The following is a 21,072-nucleotide window of genomic DNA, read 5'->3' as shown; positions in this document are numbered from 1 at the left end:
GGTAGTAATGGTTTTTATTCACTGCATTGTGTGTAGCAGTCATGTTGTGAAGAAATGAACCAAACTGACGCTTAACCCATTTATGGTTTCGGTCCACCTTCTGGTGAAGACTAAGAAATAGTTCACGGTCAGTCGTCACACGAGGAGCAGTGGCACAAGGAGTAGACTTGGGTGCATTGGCAGTAGAGTTATGTGTGGCAGAGTCATCATTGGTGGAATAAGATGCAGCTTTGCGAAACTGACCATCCAATGGACGAAATCATTTATCAATGACCGCAGGAGCCTTCACTACAGGAAACAGGAGATTTGCCGTCAGTACAGTTCTTTGCCGTCAGCATTTCGTCAGGCCAGACGGCAAAGACTAATTTTGCCGACAGCGGCTGACGGCAAAAAACAACTGACGGCAAATCCATACTTTGCCGTCTTTAGAAAAACCATAGACGGCAAAGAATCTTTGCCGTCTATGATTCTTCTTACAGACGGCAAAGAAAGCTCTTTGCCGTCTGTAAAAAAAATTACAGACAACAAAGAGTCTTTGCCGTCTGCGATTTTTCTTACAGACGGCAAAAAGTCTTTGCCGTCTGTGATTTTTTTACAGATGGCAAAGAGAGCTCTTTGCTGTCTGTAAAAAATATCGTAGACGGCAAAGAGAAAGCACAGCACACGGATCGATCCCACGGATCGATGACATGGCGTGATCTGCACCGCCCGCACCCGCCAGTGTCTCTCACCACGCGCGCCCCACCCACCTATACCATTAGTCTCTCTCTATCTTATCCCCAAGGCCCACCATGATCTATCCCACGCCGACCCTTGTCTCGATCCCCTTCATCTCTTCTGCACACCCCACGCCCGGTCCAGGCCTCCTCCTCATCCACTGCTCGTCAACCGCCACGGTCGATCCCGCCTCGCCGTCGCCTGAGCCAAGGATGGCGCCGGATCCTCCTCCTCCTCCCCTGCTAGTCAGCCCCCGCCGCTCGACCCCACCTCGTCGTCGCCTGAGCCGGAGGCTGCCGCTGGGTCATCCTCCTCCTCCTCCCCGCCCGTGACCCGGCGCCTCCTCCTCCTTCCCTTCTCGTCGACCGCTGCTGGTCCACCCCGCCTCGCCGGCGCAGGATCCTCCTCCCCGCCCGCGACCCCACGGCTCCTCCCCTGCTCGTCAACCACCGCCGCCCTTCGACACGGCGGCGCCGTTGCTTTGTCAACAGCTTGTCGGAGCTCCTCTGCAGCACAACCTCCCGCCTGGTCGACCCCGCCTCGCCGCTGCCTAAGCCTGAGGCAGCAGAGGGATCCTCCTCCTCCCCGTCCGTGACCCCACACCTCCCGATCCAGGGCTCCATGGCGCCATGGTCAAATCCTCCCAAAGACCACCGTTCGCCTCCTCGAGCTCGAGGACCGCTCTTGGATCTACGCTGGCAAGGGCCAGTTCATCCATTTTGTAGTAGTTTTTTTTGTGATGTTTCGTTCGTCCGCTCGTCTTGTAAATGGAGAACATTATATCATGTAAATACTGTGATGATCGATATATAGTACTATGTAAGTAGAGTACTTCTGTCATGTAAAAATCCATTCTTTTATCATCGCTGTGAAAGATTTTCCCTACGCATTCAGCCATCTACAGCCCATGTACTTGTATTGTTTGTTTCATTTTTTTAATTAAAAATATTAGCTTTGCCGTCTGGGTATATGAGGATGACGGCAAAGACATAGACTAGCTGACGGCAAAGTACTTGACGCCGTCCGTCAGCGCGACTGCTCCGTCTGTTGGCATATTTTTGCCGTCTGGATAGTCCGCTAATGGCAAACCCTATTGACTGATGGCAAACTCTTTGCCGTCATCCCGACAAATAGCAGACTACTTTGCCGACTTATCTTTGCCGTCTGACTTTGTCGTCTGCTTCCTGACGGCAAAGTCTTTGCCGTCTGGAATCAGGTCTTTGCCGTCTGTGATCCACAGACCGCAAATTACCTGTTTCCTATAGTGCTTGCCCTTTTCATCAGTTGAAGAAAAAGCCTACTTGAGGACTTCAATCAGGGGCAGATAGCTGAGGTGATTCTAAAAATCAGCCTTGTAGTTGAGTGAAAACCTTGTCCTGAGGAATCTCAAAATCCAAGGTGCATAAGGTTTCAGCTCAAACGGAGAAAGTGCAGCATTTGCCAGAGTCCTCATGAAGAAATCGTGATAGTTGATAAGAATGCTATGTATGATGTTGAATAGAAGATTCTTCATGATGCCAACTATTTCCTCATCAGATGAGTCATGGCCTTTGATGGGACTCATTGTCCTCGTCAGAATGCGATAGACGGTTCTGGGCACATAGAGTAAATCCTTCACGAGGAATTTGGTTTGTGGGGCCTGACCTGGCTTCAAAGGCTTCATCAAAACTTGCATGTAGTGATTTGTAAGCTCAGGTTCACTTTAGATGCAATGAGCAGCTTCAAGGGGAGGACTGAGTGGTAAAGCACAAAGCAATTCAATAGCTGGTGCCGTGTAGTGAGTGTTTTCAGGCATCCAGTCCAACACCCATGAATTCACATCTTCAGAATCTCCTGTGATGCGCAGCGTCGCATAAAATTAAAGAATGAGTTCTTCATTCCAATCACAGGTGTCAGTGCAGAAATTTAATAGTCCATCATCGTGAAGAACACTAAGGACTGGCTCGAAGCACGACAGAGATTCCATATCCACGTGAGGAATGTGCTCATGGTAGAAGATTTTGTCGTTAAACAACACTGAGGAATAGAAAGTAGCCTAGCTGGCAGTCCAGAAATGCCTTTTCCTAATGTGAGCAGAGTCATAGGGGTTGTAGTCTGTGAAGAATATGTGCTCGCCGAAGAAATCATCATCCTTGAATTTCTGCTTCTTTGAGAATGGATCCTTTGGCTTGGCGTGAGGAGTGTCAGTGAGTTGCATCACTACCTCAGTAATCGCAATCTCAGGTTCTTCAGGCTGAGGAATTTCTGGTTCCTCTTCAGTAGCAGTCTGCGTCTTTAGATGTTCAGCAGCAGCAGTTTCTTCAGCACTAGTGGCTGGAATTTCTTCACGTACAGACGAAGTGGGGTGAGTTTCTTCAGAGCCCATTTGAACAGTTTGTGCAGGGGATTGAGGTATTTGCTGTAAATGTGTGAACAGTGGAGAGTATGGATGCTGACTTTCCCAAAATTCATCACTTGGCATAGGTGTGGTGCAGCCAATGTCCACATCTTCATCTTCCATTTCTTCAACGCCAGCCTATTCAGCTGTGAACTGAGGCATAGGCGAGGAAACAACTGGTGTTGAAGGGATTTGATCCGCTTCAATTTCTTCTTCCATTTGCTCTGACGAAGCAGCAGAAGGATTTTCTTCATCAGATTCACTTGGAATCACATATTCTTCATCAAAAGGAACAAGGTACTTTGATGGCATGCTCGAGATCGGAACAGCATCAATGGGATTTGCGAACGAACTTGTCATAGACTTAATTTTCTTCAGAGTTGAAGAATCTGAAATAGCTGATGCTTTCCTTTTCTTTACAGCTGCATGCTCTGCAGCCTTGGTCATCTTCACATCTGATGTAGATGGAACGATCAGAGTTGGTGCAGGCATAGGAGGAGCAGAGGAATCTGGTTGATTTTTTCAGGCACAACTAGCGTAGTTGCCCTGACTTCTTCATTTTCTTCAGGCGCACCACTAGTATGTGCCCTAGCAATTTCTTCAGCGACTGGAATGTAGTCATCATCCCTAGAACTCACATTTTCTTCAGCAGCCTGAAAGTCATCAGTGGTGCTGGCATGTTCTTCAGTTGGCTGAGCAGATGCTTCAGCCTGAGGAATTTCCTGTTGCGCTGGAGCTGCGACATTTGAGGCTATATCTCCCACATGTCGAAGCACGACTTAGAGGCATAACTACATTGAAAGCAATGTCGCAAGTGTTTCCTCGACACAGTTGCTGAAGGTCTTTGGCTGGTTAGCGAGGAACTGGTTGAGTGTAGCAAACTGATTTTGATTGTTGCCATGGCCTTGGTTGCGCTCTTGCAAAATTTGCATGATCAGCTGCGTGTTTGCATTGGTAGCGGCCATCACAACTTGCCATGCCTCCGGAGGTGGAGGTGGTGGTGGCGGTTCAGGATTGTTACGCGATGGAGGAGCCATCCCGGAGAGGGCGACATCCGTTAGCATCTTGACAGACATATATTCAAGCTAAATCAAATGGATCGAAATTGCAACATATAGTCTTAACATCCGAACAAAATGAACGAATGCATTCCAATTGAAATGGTCACACTTCCATAAATTGAGAAGCCACTTAGATAGAGGTAGAAGAATAAAACAACAAGGTACGGACAAGAACAAATACTTGGTGAGGATTATCCAATCACAACCCAAATATCCGCGGAAGAAATACTATAGCTACAAGAATTCCCACCTATGAAACTCCCGAACCTTTCCCGGTTATGCAATCAGGTGTTGGGGATACAGGGGAAGCATAATATCTCACCCAAAGCTAGCAAATCCTACATCCAGCTGTATGCATCCTTCAACACATAACCAATAAAACTTTGGAAATCGTTTACCTCAACCTTCGAAAAGCATCTGTTATACGAGTTATGGAAATACTCCCGAACTCCGCCCCAGTACTGGGTGGCATCGACGTTATCTCACCAACAACTGCATAAAAGAGATTTTCGATGTCGATGAAACTCAGGTATTCCAGAATTGCAACGATAAAATTGTGACGACAACACCTCGGAGCTCAATTCCCCGGGACACTGCCACAACCCCTAAATGTCAGGAGGCACCAAGAACAATGTTCTCATCACAAAATCATCGAAACGATTCGAAGATACCCGCGTGATCCTAAAAAAAATTTAGTGAAATTTGAGAAGAGAAGAGTCAAAACTCTACATCAGGATGCCTCACGAGAGCGATGAAGGGACTGAGGAGTAAAAAGAAATACTACTCTCCGATATATATAATCCTAAATGACTCAAAACATTTTTCTAGACTCAACAACGCCAACGATTCGATCAAGCAGGGGGCTCCTAAAGTCGGGGAAGGCTCTGATTACCAACTTTGTAACGCCCTCGATGCGGCTATATCTCCCACATGTCGAAGCACGACTTAGAGGCATAACCGCATTGAAAGCAATGTTGCAAGTGAGGCAATCTTCACAACAACCCATGTAATACATAAGGGAAAGAGATACATTGTTGGCTTACACTCGCCACATCACACAAATAGCATAAATATCATTACATTCATCCAGTTACACTCAAGGTCCGACTATGGAACCAAAATAAAGATAAACCCCAAATGCAACATAGTCCCCGATCGCCCCAACTGGGCACCACTACTGATCGTTTGGAAACAAAGTGTAGTATCGTCCTGAGTCCTCATCGAACTCCCACTTGAGCTTAGTCGAATCACCTGGAATTGCAGCATCGGTCCCTGCATCTGGTTTTGGGAAGTAATCTGTGAGTCACGGGGACTCAGCAATCTCAGACCCTCGCGATCAAGACTATTTAAGCTTATAGGAAGGGTAAAAGTATGATGTGGAGCTGCATCAAGCGACTAGCATATATGGTGGCTAACATATGCAAAAGAGAGCGAGAAGAGAAGGCAAAGGCACGGTCGAGAAACTATGATCAAGAAGTGATCCTAGAACAACCTACATCAAGCATAACTCGAGACCGTGTTCTCTTTCTGGCCTCCGCCAAAAAGAGACCATCACGGCCACACACTCTATTGATTCATTTTAATTTAGTTTAGTTTAAGGTTTTCTACAACCGTACATTAACAAATTCCCATCTTCCCTTAGCCGCGGGCACGGCTTTCGAAAGATCAAATCCCTGCAGGGGTGTCCCAGCTTAGCCCATCACAAGCTCTCATGGTCAACGAAGTATATTCCTTCTCCCAAGACAATCCGATTAGACTCGGAATCCCGGTTACAAGACATCTCGACAATGGTAAAACTAAACCAGCAAAGCCGCCCGAATGTGCCGACAAATCCCGATAGGAGCTGCACATATCTTGTTCTCAGGGCACACTCAGATGAGCGCTCCGTACAACTAAAACCAAACCTCGAGTTTCCCCGAGGGGGTCCTGCAAAGGGCTCTAGTTTGGACCAACACTCAGAGTAGCACTGGCCCGGGGGGGGGGGGGTTAAATAAAGATGACCCTCGGGCTCCGGAAACCCAAGGGAAAAGAGGCTAGGTGGAAAATGGTAAAACCAAGGTTGGGCATTGCTGGAGGAGTTTAATTCAAGCCGAACTGTCAAGGGGTTCCCATTATAACCCAACCGTGTAAGGAACGCAAAATCAAGGAACATAACACCGGTATAACGGAAACTAGGGCGGCAAGAGTGGAACAAAACACCAGGCATAAGGACGAGCCTTCCACCCTTTACGAAGTATATAGGTGCATTAAAGTAGACAAGATATCATAGTGATATCCCAACAATAAACATGTTCCAACAAGGAACAAACTCCAATCTTCACCTGCAACGAGCAACGCTATAAGAGGGGCTCAGCAAAGCGGTAACATAGCCAAACAACGGTTTGCTAGGACAAGGTGGTTTAGAGGTTTGACATGGCAATATGGGAGGCATGATAAGCAAGTGGTAGGTATCGTAGCACAGGCATAGCAAAAGAGCGAGCATCTAGCAAGCAAAGATAGAAGTGATTTCGAGGGTATGGTCATCTTGCCTGCAAAGTTCTCCGAGTTGACGTTAGCTTGATCCTCGTAAGCATACTCAACGGGCTCCTCGATCACGTACTCGTCTCCCGGCTCTACCCAGGCAAGAACAACAAGCAAAGGGAGACACAATCAACCACGTGCAATGCACAAGCAACATGATGCAAAACAATGCATGACATGCGGGATGCGGTATGCGATGCATATGCATGATTTGGAAAGGAGTGATTGAACCTGGCCTCAACTTGGAAAACCAAGATTGCCACTGGAAAGGGGAGTTGATTTCGGTCGAAATCGATATGAGGATCACCGGAATCGGTTGCACGGTTTGGAAATGACAAGCAAAACAAATATGGCACCGGTCTGTGATTAACAGCACGAGACCATCTAAATGCATCAAGAACAACATGCTATAGCACTCCAACATGACAACAAAATATATGGAAGGGATCCACTAAAGATGCTTGACAAAAGATGAACACTGAGCTACGGCTAATTCACCCAATAACAGGTTCGAACAAGCATGGCAAAAGTGCAAAAGATTACAGGTTACAGACTTTGTGAAAATAACATGCTAGGAATTTAACATCATGAAGCAATGTTTAGAGCAAGGTAACAACATGCTACAGGAACATATCATGGCAAAGCAAGGCATGGCATGGAGCTACTCAAAGCATACAACAAAAGTTCCTTACTGACCATAAGCCAAAAGGGATCAGAAAATACAAGGGCATCCATGTGAACATAGCAATTAACGTTAATAGATTCAGACTTAGTAGAAAACTGGAACATGGCAAAACAGACATTAAGTAGGCATGTTTACGAGCTCGATGCACTCACAACAAGGCATTGCATGATAAAATAAGAATACAACCAGCAATTAGACATGGCAAGAACAATAACATAGCATGCACGGATCAACAACAAGAAGCTCGGCAAAAATGCTTAACATATAAACATTCTGCCAGGAACATTTTATAGAAAAAGTAGAGCTCGACTAAATCAAGCTAGGGTGCTCCATAATTGCAAATGAAGAAATGGATGGATAGATCACCACAATATCTACAAAACATCCTTACTGATCATGCTCAAAAGAGGCATGGATCACTCAGTAGCAACATGAACACATGGCATAAAAATTACAGCAAGACAAAGACTTAGAATATTTCTAAGTCCCTGAAATCAGCAACATTGAGAGGGCTACTTTTCATGCTTGTGCTAGTCACCACAGAGATCACAAAAATACATGGCATACACCCCAGTAAAGATGGCATGGAATACTTCAAAACTCATGTAGAGCTCAAATCCATAGGAGGCACACATTAATCATGGCAAAAATGACAAAACTGCATTTGCTGATAATAATCTAAAACTAACAGAAACTAGCACTCTTCCAACAGCATTTAGGGCATCAAGATGAGCTCAAATGAAAATGATGCAATGAGATGAAATGAAGTACTCGTCGAGACAAACATTTCGATATGCTACACGCACGAATCAGAGCCATGGATGCAGAGTTATGGCATGTCAAAGTATGCAAAAATATCTGGGAGGAGGCAAAAGTCAACCCGAGATTAGGGTTTCAGATCCTGATCGGATCGGGACACTATAGCTGCACGGGGATCGATGGTCGCCGGAGATGCACCCGAGGTCGCCGGACTTGGGGAGCTTCGGATCAGCGAGGAGATGACGGAGGGCGGCCGGACTTGGGGTGGCGCGGGGCACAGTGGAGCTAGCCGGCGTCGGGCGGTGAGGAGGTGCGCTCAGGCGCGGTCGCCGGAGCGAGGCGGTGCACGGCGGAGATGGCGCGGCGGCGGCGGAGCGCGCCGGCGCCGAGGGCGATGGCGGCGGGGATCCGAGGAGCGGGCGGAGTCGGGCGGCGGGAGGAGCCGGGTCGGGAGGGCCGGCGGCAAAGTGGAGGCTGGCTCGGGACACGTGTCCGGCGCGTGGGAGGGTGATAGACTAGGGTTAGGGGTGGTAGAGACCCGGGATTTTCATGGAGGGACCTTTATAGAGAGGTAGAGGGAGCTAGGAGGCTCCAAATTGAGCACGGTTTGCGGCCACGCGATCGTGATCGAATGGCCTAGGTGATGGAGGAGGTTTAGGTGGGGTTTGGGCCACTTTGGAGGGGTGTTGGGATGCAACACACACGAGGCCTTCTCAGTCCCTCGGTTAACCGTAGGAGTATCAAACGAAGTCCAAATGGCACGAAACTTGACAGGCGGTCTGCCGGTAGTAAACCAAGGCCGCATGACAAGTCTCGGTCCAATCCGAAACCGTTTAACACCCGCACAAGAAAAGAGGTATAAAGGGATACCGGAGGACATAGGACCGTCGGATTGCAAAACGGACAACGGGGAAAATGCTTGGATGCATGAGACGAACACGTATGCAAAAGAGATGCACATGATGACATGATATGAGATGCATGACAAAGACAAAAACACACGAATACAAAAACCCGACAACGAGGAAATATCATAACTTAGTGCCGGAAATGGCAAGAGTTGGAATACAAATACGGCATGTTACATACGGGGTGTTACAACACTCCACCACTACGAAAGGATCTCGTCCCGAGATCTAGGACTGGAAAAACTCCGTGTACTCAAAACGGAGGTGATCCTCGCTTTCCCAGGTGGCTTCATGGTCGGAATGATGTGACCACTTGACTTTCAGGAATTTGATAGACTTGTTGCGAGTCTTACGCTCAGTTTCTTCAAGAATAGCAACCGGGTGCTCATGATAAGACAGGTCTTCTTGGAGGTCCATCTCTTCAAAGTTGATTGTGTGATCAGGAGTCTTGAAACACTTGCGGAGTTGAGACACGTGAAACACGTCGTGCACATTTGCAAGGTTGGATGGAAGCTCAAGTTGATAGGCGAGATCGCCTCTTTTGCTGATGATCTTGAAAGGGCCCATGTATCTAGGGGCAAGCTTCCCTTAACTGAAGCGACGAGTACCTTTCATTGGAGAGACGCGGAGGTAGACATGGTCTCCGATCTCGAAAGCCAAGTCACGATGCTTGCTATCATAGTAACTCTTTTGGCGCGATTGCGCGGCTTTGAGATTATCACGAATGACTTTGCGCATTTCTTCTGCCTCTGTGATCAAATCATTTCCAAGAAGTTGACGTTCACCAGTCTATGACCAGTTAAGAGGAGTATGACACTTCCTGCCATAGAGAATTTCGAATGGGGCCTTGCCCGAACTCGCTTGGAAGCTGTTGTTGTAGGAGAACTTGGCATATGGACGACAATCTTCCCACATCATAAGAAAAGAGATGACACAAGCCCTGAGCATATCTTCAAGAATCTGATTTACTCGCTCGACTGGGCCACTGGTTTGAGGATGAAAGGTTGTGCTGAAGCGAATGTTGGTGCCCATGGCCTTCTGAAAAGAATCCTAGAACTTGGAGGTAAAAATGCTGCCACGATCTGAAGATATTAACTGCAGAATGCCATGCAGAGAGACAATCCGGGAGGTATATAGCTTTGCCAACTGAGCTGTTGTGATAGATTCTTTGATAGGAAGAAAATGAGCCACTTTAGTGAGGTTGTCGATAACAACGAAGATAGCATCATTGCCACGCTTGGACTTTGGAAATCCAGTCACAAAGTCCATCTCAATATGGTCAAACTTCCATTCTGGAATGTCAAGAGGTTGGAGGAGACCAGCTGGTTGTTGGTGTTCTGCTTTCACTCTTCTGCAGACATCACATTCATTCACGAACTAAGCAATCTCGCGCTTCATTTGGGTCCACCAATACGACTGCTTGAGGTCCTGGTACATCTTTGTACTTCCAGGGTGAATAGAGAGGAGTGAATTGTAAGCCTCGTTCATGATGACTTTACGAAGGTCACCCTTAGGAACAACAATGCGATCCTCGAAGAATAGAGTATCCTTGTCATCAAGGCGATAGCACTTGTACTTGGGTTGACTCTTGGCAATCCCAATGTCCACCTTCTTCACCATAGCATCAAGAAGTTGAGCCTCGCGAATCTGCTCTTCCAAAGTAGGAGAGACTTGGAGGTTGGCAAGAAATCCTCGAGGAACAACTTGCAGATAGAGTTTGCGGAAAGCTTCACAAAGCTCGGATTGGTAAGGCCTGAGAATCAAACTGTTGCAGTAAGCCTTCCTGCTCAATGCGTCAGCAATTACATTGGCCTTGCCTGGAGTATATTCGATACTCGGATTATACTCTTGAATCATCTCGACCCAACGAGTCTGCCTGAGGTTCAGGTTTGGCTGAGTGAAGATGTACTTGAGACTCTTATGATCAATGAAGATGTCCACTTTTCGTCCCAATAAGAGATGTCTCCAAGTTAAAAGAGCATGGACAACTGCCGCCAACTCGAGGTCATGAGTGGGGTAGTTCTTTTCGTTGGGCTTCAACTGGCGAGAGGTATAGGCCACAACTTTATTCTCTTGCATCAACACTACACCAAGACTTTGAAGGGAAGCATCATAGAAGACCTCGAACGGTTTGGATTCATCAGGAGGAGTCAGAACTGGAGGAGTGACTAACTTCTCTTTCAGGGTGTTGAAGGCGATGTCACAATCAGGCGACCAGACGTACTTCACATGCTTCCTGAGGGAGTCCTGGATTAGGGGGTGTTCGGATAGCCGGACTATACCTTCAGCCGGACTCCTGGACTATGAAGATACAAGATTGAAGACTTCGTACCGTGTCCGGGAGGGACTTTCCTTGGCGTGGAAGGCAAGCTTGGCGATACGGATATGAAAATCTCCTACCGTTGTAACCGACTCTATGTAACCCTAACCCTACCCGGTGTCTATATAAACTGGAGGGTTTTAGTCCGTAGGACAACATACACATCAACAATCATACCATAGGCTAGCTTCTAGGGTTTAGCCTCCTCGATCTCGTGGTAGATCTACTCTTGTACTACCCATATCATCAATATTAATCAAGCAGGACGTAGGGTTTTACCTCCATCGAGAGGGCCCGAACTTGGGTAAAACTTCGTGTCCCTTGTGTCTTGTTACCATCCGGCCTAGACGCACAGTTCGGGACCCCCTACCCGAGATGCGCCGGTTTTGACACCGACATTGGTGCTTTCATTGAGAGTTCCTCTGTGTCATCGCCGTCAGGCTCGATGGCTCCTACGATCATCGATAGTGATGCAGTCCAGGGTGAGACCTTCCTCCCCGGACAGATCTTCGTCTTCGGCGGCATCGCACTGCCGGCCAATTCGCATGGCCGTCTGGAGCAGATCGAAAGCTACGCCCCTGGCCGTCAGGTCAGATTTGGAAGTTTAAACTACACGGCTGACATCCGCGGGAACTTGATCTTCGACGGATTCAAGCCACTGCTGAGCACGCCGCACTGTCACGACGAGCATGATCTAGCTCTGCCGCCGAACAGTGCCCTCGAGGCCGCACCCGCATCGGCTCCAACCCTTAATTTGGAGCCAACTGCGCCGATCGAGGATGGGTGGTTGGACGCCACCTCGGGGGCTGCGACCCCAACGGCGATTGAGCCAAGCACCAGCCCCGTACTCTGCGAGGCTCGTGACTCCAAGGAGCCGGACTCCTCTCCGGACTCCGAACCCTCTGCGCCCCTACCGATCGAATCCGATTGGGCGCCGATTATGGAGTTCACTGCCGCGGACATCTTTCAGCACTCGCCTTTCGGCGATATCCTGAAGTCACTGAAGTCTCTCTCTTTATCAGGAGAGCCCTGGCCGGACTACGGTCACCAAGGTTGGGGTACGGACGATGAAGAAATTCAAAGCCCACCCACCACCCACTTTGTAGCCACTGTCGACGACTTAACCGACTTGCTCGACTTCTACTCCGAAGACATCGACGGTATGGACACCGATGAAGGAGATGATGAAGAACCAGCACCCACTAGGCCCTGGAAAGCCACCTCATCGTATGACATATACATGGTGGACACCCCAAAAGACGGAGATGGCGATGGAACAGCGGAGGATGACCCCTCCAAGAAACAGCCTAAGCGCCAGCGTCAACGGCGCCGCTCAAAATCCCGCCAAAAACAAACACGGTGATTCCAGTATGGGAGATAATAATACTCCGGAAAGCGCCGAAGAAAACCCCCTCCCGCAAGATTTAGCATAGGAGGATGGAGAAACCAGCCCTCATGAGAGAGCGGCAGACAGAGAGGTCGAGGACGATAATTATATGCCTCCCTCCGAAGACGAGGCAAGCCTCGACGACGATGAATTCATCATGCCAGAGGATCCCGTCGAGCAAAAGCGTTTTCTACGCAGGCTTATGGCCACGGCAAGAAGCCTCAAGAAAAAACAACAATAGCTTAGAGCTGATCAAGATTTGCTAGTCGACAGATGGACTGAAGTCCTTGCGGCCGAAGAGCATAAACTCGAACGCCCCTCCAAGAGCTACCTAAAGCGCAGGTTGCTACCCCGATTAGAGGAGGAAGCACTTGATGCGGTCGACCGGCCACCTTGTGGTCACGACAGAGAGGCCTCTCGGCTCTCCACTCAAGCCGCACCCTGTACCAAGGCTTGGGAATATGCGTCGGACTTACGAGACATGTTGGAGGACAAGGCAAGGCAAACAAGATTGATCTACGGATCGCGTGGGTGCCCCACGGCTCGAGACGGTAACCGTCACACTGGCCACAAATTCGGCGGGGCCGAACACAGTAGACAAGGCTCATTGGAGCTACGTCATTATATAGCCCAATACAGAGGCGTCGCACACCCACTCTGCTTTACAGACGAAATAATGGATCATCAAATCCCAGAGGGTTTCAAACCCATAAACATCGAATCATATGATGGCACAACAGATCCCGCGGTATGGATCGAGGATTATCTCCTTCATATCCACATGGCCCGCCGCGATGATTTCCACGCCATCAAATACCTCCCACTCAAGCTTAAAGGACCAGCTCGGCATTGGCTTAACAGCTTGCCAACATGATCAATCAGTTGTTGGGAGGACCTAGAACCCGCATTCCTCGACAATTTCCAGGGCACTTACGTGCGACCTCCAGACGCCGATGACCTAAGTCACGTAATTCAGCGGCCAAAGGAATCGGCCAGGCAATTCTGGACACGGTTCCTAACAAAGAAAAATCAAATAGTCGACTGTATGGATGCTGAGGCCCTAGCAGCCTTCAAACACAATATCCGTGACGAGTGGCTGGCCCGGCACCTTGGACAGGAAAAGCCGAAATCTATGGCAGCACTCACGACACTCATGACCCGCTTTTGCGCAGGAGAAGATAGCTGGCTTGCTCGTAGCAACAATATGACCAAGAACCCTGGAAATTCGGATACCAGGGACAGTAGTGGCAGGTCGCGTCGCAACAAGTAGAAGAGCCGCATTAACGGTGACAATGCTGAGGATATGGCAGTTAATGCCGGATTCAGAGGCTCTAAATCCGGTCAGCGGAAAAAGCCATTCAAAAGGAATCCTAGGGGCCCGTCCAGTTTGGACCGAATACTCGACCGCTCGTGCAAGATACATGGCACCCCCGAAAAGCCAGCCAATCACACCAACAGGGATTGTTGGGTGTTCAAGCAGGCAGGCAAGTTAAACGCCGAAAATGAAGACAAGGGGCTGCATAGCGATGACGACGAGGAGCCCCGGCCGCCGAACAACAGTGGACAGAAGGGTTTTCCCCCACAAGTAAGAACGGTGAACATGATATATGCAACCCATGTCCCCAAAAGGGAGCGGAAGCGTGCATTAAGGGACGTATACGCGGTAGAGCCAGTCGCCCCAAAGTTCAACCCATGGTCCTCCTGCCCGATCACCTTTGATCGAAGGGACCATCCCACTAGCATCCGTCATGGCGGATTCGCCGCATTGGTTCTAGACCCAATTATTGACGGATTTCATCTCACTAGAGTCCTTATGGACGGCGGCAGCAGCCTGAACCTGCTTTACCAGGATACAGTGCGGAAAATGGACATAGATCCCTCGAGGATTAATCCCACCAAAACGACCTTTAAAGGCGTAATACCAAGTGTAGAGGCCAACTGTACAGGCTCAGTCACACTTGAAGTGGTCTTCGGATCTCCAGATAATTTCCGAAGCGAGGAGTTAATCTTTGACATAGTCCCGTTTTGCAGTGGCTATCACGCACTGCTCGGGCGAACCGCATTTGCTAAGTTCAATGCGGTACCGCACTACGCATACCTTAAGCTCAAGATGCCAGGCCCTCGAGGAGTAATTACGGTCAATGGAAACACCGAACGCTCCCTTCGAACGGAGGAGCACATGGCGGCCCTTGCAGCGGAAGTTCAAAGCAGCCTCTCCAGGCAGTTCTCCAGTCCGGCCACTAAACGACCGGACACCGTCAAGCGGCCCGAAGTAATCTACAACAAGACCGCCTGGCACGATCCGAGCAGGCGTAGCAATGCGGCCCCAACCCCAACCCTCGCAAAAAGGCGACGCCAGTACTTCGCGTACATAACTATGCTCTAGAGATACTATGGGCACAGGGGGAGGGGCACCATCACGGCACGCCCAAAACATGGCTTAAACCGTAACAGGGGCTGCTGATTTTTTAATTTTCTCTTACTTTCAAGACTTCATCCTTCGGAAGGCCTGTTTGGCAGTTCAATTGCCGCACAAATGATGCAAGAACCAGGGAAGCAGACAAGCCACGCCGCACTACGGAACTCCCAGGTGGTCTCTATCACGAGCAGTATACCCGTTCCACATACTATTCTGCAGCCTGCCCCTGGAACGGACATGCTAACTAGTCCAACCTTCCACTTATCGCATTATTTGTATCGTTCTGCTTTGATCGCAGCCCTTTTTAATAAACAATGCATAGCTTTCGTCTATTTTTGCATTACCTTTTTTCTTTATATATGTTCCCTAACGACATGTTGCACCCGTACACATTGGTACGGCCAAAATACGGCAGGGGCTTTAGTACCCCTCAATATGGTGTGAGAAGTCCGATCACTTTAACAAGTGCGGCACCCCGAACTTATAGCATTATATGCGTCGGCTCCGAATCATGTCTTGGGTCAATAGTTGGGTTTGCCCGGCTCCTATGTTTTGGTGCCTTACGTTCCGTTATATCAGCTAAGGTAGCACTAGGAGAACCACTGCGATTGTGCCCCAGTTGAGCTGGGTCGAGCACCTCAGTGGAGAAAGCTAAAACTAACTGTCATGATGAAGCGAGAGCTGGTCGCTGTTCGAGAGGTTTTTTCGAGTCCCTAAAGACATATGCCGCTTAGGGCGAGGAGCCGGCTCTGTCCGGCCAAGGCGTGGATAGCGCCCCGAACTCGGTCTTCCGAATACCAAGGGCTTCGCCGAAATTTAAAATTATAGAATTCTATGGCTAAGTGAGAGTGTTCACGCATTATAGTCCGATTGCCTTGTTCGTTGGGCTGAGCGCCTCCCTCGAAGGACCCAAACATGGGAAAAAGAACGCTCAGGTTTATCCCCGAACACCCCAGCACTAGCGGCACGGGGGCAGAAGCCGACGACTTGCCATCTCTCAGAATTGATAAATAGCCGCACAGAAGGTAATATTTTAAATTCCAACAGCATTGCTTAGCGCATATAAACAAGTTTTCAGCGCACAGGACAAAACGGGCAAGTTTCACTCAAAAATTACATCCCCAGAACGTTCATCCGCCATAAGACGGGCACCCTTCAGAACATCCTTATAGTAATTCTCGGGCTTGCGATGCTCTTTCCCCGGCGGTGGCCCGTCCTTCACAAGCTTCTCAGCATCCAGCTTGGCCTAGTGCACCTTAGCACGGGCAAGGGCCCTACGTGCACCCTCAATGCAGACGGAGCGCTTGATGACTTTGAGCCTTGGACATGCCTCCACTAGCCACCGCACCAGCCCGAAGTAGCTCCCAGGCAGAGCCCCTCCAGGCCACAACTGAACAATGAGGCCCTTCATGGCCAGTTCGGCCGCCTTGTGGAGCTCGACCAGTTGCTTCAGCTGGTCGCTCAGGGGCACAGGGTGTCCGGCCTCAGCGTACTGAGACCAGAACACCTTCTCGGTCGAGCTGCCCTCCTCGGCTCGATAGAATGCGGCGGCATCGGACACACTCCGGGGAAGATCTGCAAACGCTCCTGGAGAGCTCCGGATTCGGGTAAGTAACAAGTAACTCACGTTTATGTGTTTGCTTTGCATAAAGAATGCCTTACCCGCCGCTATCTTCTTCACCTCATCCAACTCTGTGGAGGGTCTTCTGGGATTCGGCCTTGGCAGATTTGGCATTCTCAATAGCCACCGCGAGCTCGGACGTTTGCGTCTTCGAGTCAAGCTCCAAACTCTCATGTTTTTCCATGAGAACCTGGAGCTCTTGCCGCACCTTGCCAACCTCGGCCTCATACTTCTCCCGCTCGGTGCGCTCCGAGGCCGCACACTTCTCGGCCTCGACCAGCGCTTGCTTAAGGGTCGCCACTTCAGACGTGGCCCCTGAAATAGCCATGATAATCCTGTCATTCTTTGCAATTGCACCTTTTTATATATATATATTTAAACAAGGTGTTTCTTACCTTCATTGTCCTCGAGCTGCTTCTTGGCACGACCGAGCTCTTGCTCGAACCGCTCGAGGTTCTGCTTTAGCGTGTCCACTTCCACAGTTAGTGCGGCGGACGCAAGCAGAGAAGCCTGCATACGCATATTGACTCCTTTTGTTAGATTCCTGCAAATTTTATTTGATCCTCTATTCAGCTTTTCTTCTCGAACGCCAAACAGAGCATCAGGGGCTACTGTCTATGCGGTAATATTATTTACACATTCTTTACTTACCTCAAAGCCTGTTAAAAGGCTAGTACAAGCTTCAGTCAGTCCGCTCTTGGCGGACCGAACCTTCTAGACCACCGCACTCATAATGGCACGGTGCTCCTCGTCGATGGAGGCGCCTTGGAGCGCCTCCAACATATTGTCAGGCGCCTTCGATTGGACGGGGGCCACCGGCACAGTGGGCTGGCTCCTCTTGGAAGGAGGTCGCCCGCCGGACTCTGGAACCTTTGAAGGTTCCGGAGCAGTGTCCGGCCTAGAGCTAGACTTGGAGCCCTGGGGGTTTCATCCCCTTGGCTCCTGGAGTCCGGGAGGTCGCCTTGCGGCGCCTCCAGGACCACCTCCTCCCGGCTTGGAACCTATTGGGACAACACTTCGGTGTCGTCCGTAGGGTGGGGGGAGGAAGCCATCGGAAGCGAGTTCACATCCAACGAGTCCAGTGAGCCGCTCGACGACGCGTCGAGCCGGTCTTTGGGTGGGCTGCATAAACATATTCGACGTGAGGGAAAGCTGTGCAATAAACGAATAATATGAATTACTCTGGTATCCGGATACTTACGATTTGGCCAGGGGCTTGGCCCTGGGCGCCCACTCCTCTCCGTCGCCATTAGCGTTGGTGGAGCAGTCCGGAGGAAGGGTTTTCCCTTCTTGGACCCTTCGGCCTCCCCAGTTGGGGCGGCCTTCCTTTTCTTCCCTTCCCCTGCTGGAGGGGGAGGGGTCTCTTCTTCCTCCTCCTCGTCTTCATGGGAGGAGTGCGTCTTGGATTCATCGGATGATGAATCCGACACCTCCGGGCGTTGGGCACTCTTTCGAGTCCCCGTGGCCTTCTTCTTGACCATCTTCTCCGGCACCACATAGGGTGCCGGAACCAGCAGCCTCGCCAAGCGAGCATCCGCTGGGCCTTCGGGTAAAGGGACCGGACAGTTGATCTGTCCGGACGTCACCTGCCAATCCTGTCAAAGGAAAGGGAGCTTAGATCCCACATAGAGTCAAACTATGAAAAACTGATACCCTGTAAAAGGAAAAAGCAGCTTACCGCGAGAGCGTGACGCTGCGCACTGAATCCGCGATCCTCAGTAGCGGATGCGGGAGCCTCGGCGCCCTTGAAAAGCACCTTCCAGGCATCTTCGTACGTCGTGTTGAAGAGCCTGCTCAGAGTTTGGTGCCGCGCCGGGTCGAACTCCCACAGGTTGAAAGCTCGTTGTTGGCACGGGAGGATCAGGCGGATGAGCATAACCTGGACTACGTTGACAAGTTTGAGATTCTTGTCCACCAGGGTTTTGACGCATGTTTGGAGTCCGGTCAGCTCTTCTTTTTTACCCCACGACAGGCCCGTCTCTTTCCAGGACGTGAGCCACGTTGGGGGTCCGGACTGGAACTCGGGGGGTGCAACCCATTCGGCGTCGCGTGGCTCGGTGATGTAAAACCAACCCGATTGCCACCCCTTCAGGGTTTCCACAAAGGAGCCCTCGAGCCAGAGGACGTTGGCCATCTTGCCCACCATGACGCCTCCGCACTCCGCCTGGCTGCCGCGCACCACCTTCGGCTTGACGTTGAAAGTCTTGAGCCATAGGCCGAAATGAGGGCGGATGCGGAGGAAGGCCTCGCACACGACGATAAACGCCGAGATGTTGAGGACGAAGTTCGGGGCCAGATCGTGGAAATCTAGGCCGTAGTAGAACATGAGCCCCCGGACAAATGGGTGGAGAGGAAGCCCAGTCCACGGGGGAAATGGGGGAGGAACACCACCCTCTCATGGGGCCTAGGGGTGGGGATGAGCTGCCCCTTTTCGGGGAGCCGGTACACGATGTCGTTAGACAGGTATCCGGCCTTCCTCAGCTTTTTGATATGTCCCTCCGTGATGGAGGAGACCATCCACTTGCCTCCCGCTCCGGACATGGCTGGAGAAGGTTGAGGTGAGGAGTGCGGAGTTGGGCGCTGGATCTCGAGTGCGCAAGAATGGATAGGCGAAGGAGGAAGAAGGCGTAGGTGAAAAGGTGGATCTTTATCCCCTTATATGGGTGGACGCAGCTACATGTCCCCACCAGCTGGTAAAACTCGCTTATCTCCCAAGCACCGTAATCAATGGCGCGGTTGGGTTACCCACGCCCGTATTGATGAGAATCCCGGAATAAGGGGACACGATCTCTGCTTTAACAAGACGTGCCAAGGAAACCGCCTCGCATAACGCGCTGAGATGGGACAGTAAAACGGTTCGAATAAAAGCTTGGCCGTGGTGTGATGTCACACTATGGAATACGTCAGCAGATTAGATTTGTGTGAATATTATTCTCTCTATGGCAATATGTGGAAACTTATTTTGCAGAGTCGGACACTATCTTTGTGTTCAAAATCTTCTATGAAGTACTTGGAGGAGGAACCCGCCTTGCAATGCTGAAGACAATATGCGCGCCGGACTCGTCGTCATTGAAGCCTGGTTCAGGGGCTACTGAGGGAGTCCTGGATTAGGGGGTGTTCGGATAGCTGGACTATACCTTCAGCCGGACTCCTGGACTATGAAGATACAAGATTGAAGACTTCGTCCCGTGTCCGGGAGGGACTTTCCTTGGCGTGGAAGGCAAGCTTGGCGATACGGATATGAAGATCTCCTACCATTGTAACCGACTCTATGTAACCCTAACCCTACCCGGTGTCTATATAAACCGGAGGGTTTTAGTCCGTAGGACAACATACACATCAACAATCATACCATAGGCTAGCTTCTAGGGTTTAGACTCCTCGATCTCGTGGTAGATCTACTCTTATACTACCCATATCATCAATATTAATCAAGCAGGACATAGGGTTTTACCTCCATCGAGAGGGCCCGAACCTGGGTAAAACTTCGTGTCCCTTATCTCCTGTTACCATCCGGCCTAGACGCACAGTTCAGGACCCCCTACCCGAGATCCGCCGGTTTTGACACCGACACTTACGGAGAAGGTTGGAAAGAGCCTTCGCGATCTTAGAGAAGTTCTCAACGAACCTTCAACAATAGCTTGCGAGCCCAAGGAAGCTGCGGAGTTGCTTCACATTCTGAGGTGGTTCCCAATTCACAATTGCAGACACCTTCTCAGGATTAACAGCTATGCCCTTGGCAGAGATGATATGCCCAAGATAGAGAACCTCATTGAGCCAAAACTCACACTTTGAAAACTTCGCATAGAACTAATGTTCTCTGAGTTTATGCAGCACCAAATGGAAGGGCTTGGCATGATCCTCCTTGTTCTTGGAAAAGACCAAAATGTCATCGAGGTAGACCAAGACGAAGTCATTTGTGTAGGCGTTGAAGATGAAATTCATCATGCGAGAGAATGTTGGAGGGGCGTTGAGGAGGCCGAAAGGCATGACAGTGTATTCATATGAACCATAGCTTGTTCTGAATGCTGTCTTGGGTACATCTTCTTCACGAATGCGAATCTGATGATAGCCCATACGGAGTTCAAGCTTGGAGAATACTTGAGCACCTTTGAGTTGTTCGAAAAACTCATTGATGTTGGGAAGTGGGTACTTGTTCTTTATGGTCTTCTTGTTCAATGGACGGTAGTCGACACAAAGTCGGTTCGTTCCATCCTTCTTCTTCACAAAAAGAACACCACAACCCCATGGAGAAGAACTTGGTCGGATGAGACCCATACGCTCTTGAATATCGAGTT

The sequence above is a fragment of the Triticum urartu genome, chromosome 4A (assembly GCF_056163025.1).
Source record: "Triticum urartu cultivar PI428250 chromosome 4A, HENAU_Tu73, whole genome shotgun sequence".
NCBI classification, from domain to species: Eukaryota; Viridiplantae; Streptophyta; class Magnoliopsida; order Poales; family Poaceae; genus Triticum; species Triticum urartu.
Note: the sequence above shows the minus strand (reverse complement) of the source record.